The 4,261-nt window shown below is 36.7% G+C and overlaps 1 pseudogene across 1 annotated transcript; it reads left to right on the top strand.

Annotated features, from left to right (window-relative positions):
- The first annotated feature begins 1,703 nt into the window (after nucleotides 1-1,703).
- On the top strand, nucleotides 1,704-4,035 carry LOC120086421 (pentatricopeptide repeat-containing protein At5g56310 pseudogene; annotated as a pseudogene). Its single transcript, XR_016531877.1, has one exon. The product of XR_016531877.1 is annotated as a pentatricopeptide repeat-containing protein At5g56310 pseudogene (transcript).
- Nucleotides 4,036-4,261: the final 226 nt, after the last annotated feature.

Here is a 4,261-nt window from a genome sequence, read left to right on the forward strand (position 1 = left end):
TCCAGGAACGAGCTCAGGGATTCAGATTAAGCTAACGCAGACCTTGCGTTGTAGTTGTTGTAGGGTTTTCCTAAATGTATGAAGAAATGTATTATTTACACTAAGGTGTTGTGCTTGTGCAAGAAGATACAAAAGAGCTAAGTAGAGAATGATGGGTCGTGTGGAAATGGATTTTAGTGCAAGTGGTATGCGTCGATCTAAGATGAATGTAAATGAACTAGAATGTGATGAATGGGATGATTTGTTTATCTTTGTTTATGCATTAGACTCTATTTGATACTTCTCAATGCGAATAACATACAAGACCTATCTCTAGGATTCATGCGTCAAACGCAGGATGCAATAAACACCAGTAAGTCTATCTCTAGATGTACTAGGCATTCTACTTGATGCGGGCTTATTTATTCACTCAAATAGTCTAAGCTAAAGATGCTTTTACCAATTAATCAAGTTGGCTTAAGCTTTTGAAATGAAATTTTGCATGAAGTACTAGATGCATCCAACATAAACAAGAAATAAACAATGGCAAAGTTTGATAGATCAAATATATGAATTTATAAATAAGCAAATTGTCTTTACAAAAGCAATACTTAATCAGATGAAAAGATGAAAGTGATAAATGAGATGAAAGGAACTGAGTCAAGCCGTAGAGTATAATCTCTTGTATCTCTTTGGCTCAATTCTAGTTGTGTACAATCACTTGTATAAGAATTGGACGAAGTGTCTCTCTCAAGCTCGGCTTCCTCCGCTCCTTGATCGGCGGTGATGGTGGTTCTCTTCCCTTCTACTCTTCTTGGCACCACAGCACAACTCTAAAGATCTAATACTACGACTAAGCTAATACTGAGAGTGAGAATTTAAAATTTTCTTAACTTCGAACTCTAGAGGGATTTATTCTATTTATAGGCGTTGGTCATCTCCAGTTTGATGATGGGTAGCATTAAAGTCCATGCCCTGGTCAGCCGCCTGACACTCAGAAGTTTTTCAGACGCCACTTGCTGCAGGTGCCCATGCTTGCAAGTGGTGATTTGACACAAACAGCCTGAATCAGTGAATCTTCCTTGCGTTGAATCCCTCCGACGCATGGCCCATGCGTTAGAACTTTGCCTGTGACACTTCATAATCATGCGTTAGCCTCTTGTTGAAATCCTACAATATAATGTGTTAGTGCCACAATATTTTAGTAATAAACATTCTTTTGCATGAGTTTGTTAATGTTTGAGTAATTCCATGCGTTTCTTCTAAAAAATGAGGAGAATTTATCATTAAAAACCTTAGTTGTTCCAACTTAAGAGCCAAAATAACTTGTATTTCTACAAGTTATCGGTGGTGTATCAAATATACTTAATACTTGATCATGATATACTCGACTGATAAACTACTAATAAATTTGTTAATAATTCACTCGTTTATACCGTTGATAAACTTAATTAACTTGACTGATATATTTGGTAATGATATACTTGACTGATATATTGTTGATAAGCTTGATAATGATGAACTCTTTTATAATACTAATACACTTGACAGATATATTATTGATACCTTTGATTGATATACTATTTATAAATTTAAATATGATGCACTCGACTAAGCTGATATACTTTATAATGATACGCTTAAATTTCTACAAAAATAAAAAATAATAAATTAAGAAAAAAAACTTCTTCACAGCAAGACACCTCCAAATTTCTCTTTCACCAACCAACACTCCTCCACACCATTTGCCACCAGCCACCACTCCACTTCCCTACCGCTTACCTTCTTCAACCACCACACATCCGGTAGCAAGTCGTGGCTTTTTACTCCACGGGTCATGGCTTTTTTCTCTATCATTTTTTTTCTCTATCAATTGATTATTTATGGTAAATATGGAATAAAAAAATCATTAGAAATTCATATTTGAAATTGTTGTCATATTTGTAAAATGTCAAATATGAGTCACACACCTGCATATTCAAATTGTTACGGACCAAAGTATTATTTAGTGATGGAAAATTTCCACTAAATTTGGTATTTTTCATCAGTTCATCGTGTAGTATCAACAATCTAGACTAATGACGCCATTTACCGCCCAATTCAGGGCTGAATCAAACAGAATTCTCTCTGTTTTCACCACTTCTCTTTCCCCAATTCACATCCCTCAAATTCAAGCTCAACTCATCCTTCAAAACCTCCATTCAAATCCCACCATAGCCCACCATTTCATTAACACTTGTCATCATCTTCAACTTCTCGATTCGGCTCTTCTCTTCTTTAACCATATCCCCAAACCCCATGTCTTCGTTTGTAATTCCTTAATCAGAGCTTTCTCTCACTCCAAAATCCCCCATACCCCTCTTTCCATTTACACCCATATGAACAGAAACTCCATTTTCCCCAACAATTACACCTTCCCTTTCCTTCTCAAGTCCTTGGCTGATTTCAATGACCTTGTTAGTGGACAATCTGTTCATACCCACGTTCTGAAATTGGGATATGTTGCTGATGTTTATGTGCAGAATTCTTTGATGGATGTGTATGCGTCGTGTGGGAAAATGGGGTTATGCAAGAAGGTGTTCGACGAAATGCCTCAAAGAGATGTTGTGTCGTGGACTGTTTTGATTATGGGTTATCGAGTTTCTTTGATGTTTGATGATGCTTTGATTGCATTTGAACAGATGCAATATGCAGGTGTTGAGCCTAATCGTGTTACGATGGTGAATGCATTGGCTGCTTGTGCAAACTTTGGAGCCATTGAAATGGGTGTTTGGATACATGAGTTTGTGAAGAGGAAAGGGTGGGAAATGGATGTGATTTTAGGGACTTCTTTGATTGATATGTATGGGAAATGTGGGAGAATTAAAGAGGGATTGGTTGTTTTCCAAGCCATGAAAGAGAAGAATGTGTATACATGGAATGCACTGATTAAAGGGTTGGCTTTGGCCAAGAGTGGAGAGGAGGCCATAGCTTGGTTTAACAGAATGGATGAAGAAGGAGTTGAGCCAGATGAAGTGACATTAGTGGCAGTGCTTTGTGCTTGTAGCCATTCTGGCTTGGTGGACATGGGCAAGCAGATCTTCCAATCATTGACCGACAGGAGATTCGGGTTTTCTCCAGGAATCAAACATTATTCATGTATGGTAGATCTCTTGGCACGTTATGGATGCATTGAAGCGGCTTTTGTATTGATAAAGGATATGCCTTTTGAAGCCACCAAAGCAATGTGGGGATCTTTGCTAGCTGGTAGCAGAGCTCATGGGGGCTTGGAAGTGAGTGAAATAGCAGCAAAGAAGCTTGTTGAAATGGAACCAGAAAATGGTGCTTATTATGTTGTGTTGTCTAATATTTATGCAGAGATGGAGAAATGGAGTGAAGTTGAGAAAGTGAGAGAGATGATGAAAGAGAGAGGACTGAAGAAGGATTTGGGGTCAAGTTCTGTTGAGCTTCAAGAGGCTGTAAAATGCTTATGAATTGTTTTCTGATGCTATTGATTGAAGTTTATGCCTACAGAAACTGCTCAGAGCATTTTTTGTATTCCTATTGTGATAAGTTTTTGGAGTTATAATCACCATGGAAGGTCAAGATAACTGAGCAGGGCATGTAACATAGGGACTGATAAATTATTCGACAAGACGAAAATCGTTAGATGCTTGGTTAAAAGATATATTTAGGTTCGATTTGTAACCACTTTCTAAATGCTTAAAAACACTTTTTCGAACCTTCTCGAGATGGGGCATTGATTTCTCAACTATGCATTCTCTATGTCACAAGATTGAGTGACAACGATGTGGAATAACTTCTCGACCCGAGACCAGTTGCGGAGTCCATTAATTCTTAGCTTCCATAGTTGATCTTCAAAGATTTAGAAATTATTTAGCCGTCTAAAGAGGATCTCTTTTTCCCCTCTCCTTTGCATTCCCATTTATTAACGTGGAAACGGAGTTATTCCTTAACAATTTGTTTGAGTTTATTTAATTTCTTTAGTTTTGGACAGAAGTTTGTCTATATCCATATGCAAGTAGAAAACAAATCAAGATTTAGTTTCTATTCTGACGTCCTCGTTATTTTGGAATGTACGGTGTTCGGTATAATTTTGTGTTACAATTTTTAAGTAAAACTTATAATCTAGGAATATGCAAGGATTAAAATAACCCTGGTTATGTTTTAAATCGGAATGTTGAACATGAATTTAATCAATATTTCTGATATCCTTAATAAACATACATAAATATAACAAATTATCATCTTCTGAATATGAATATTAATAATAAGATCTAAA

This window comes from Benincasa hispida, chromosome 9 (genome assembly GCF_027475165.1).
Source record: "Benincasa hispida cultivar pf3 chromosome 9, pf3_genome.v1.1, whole genome shotgun sequence".
Taxonomy (NCBI): Eukaryota; Viridiplantae; Streptophyta; class Magnoliopsida; order Cucurbitales; family Cucurbitaceae; genus Benincasa; species Benincasa hispida.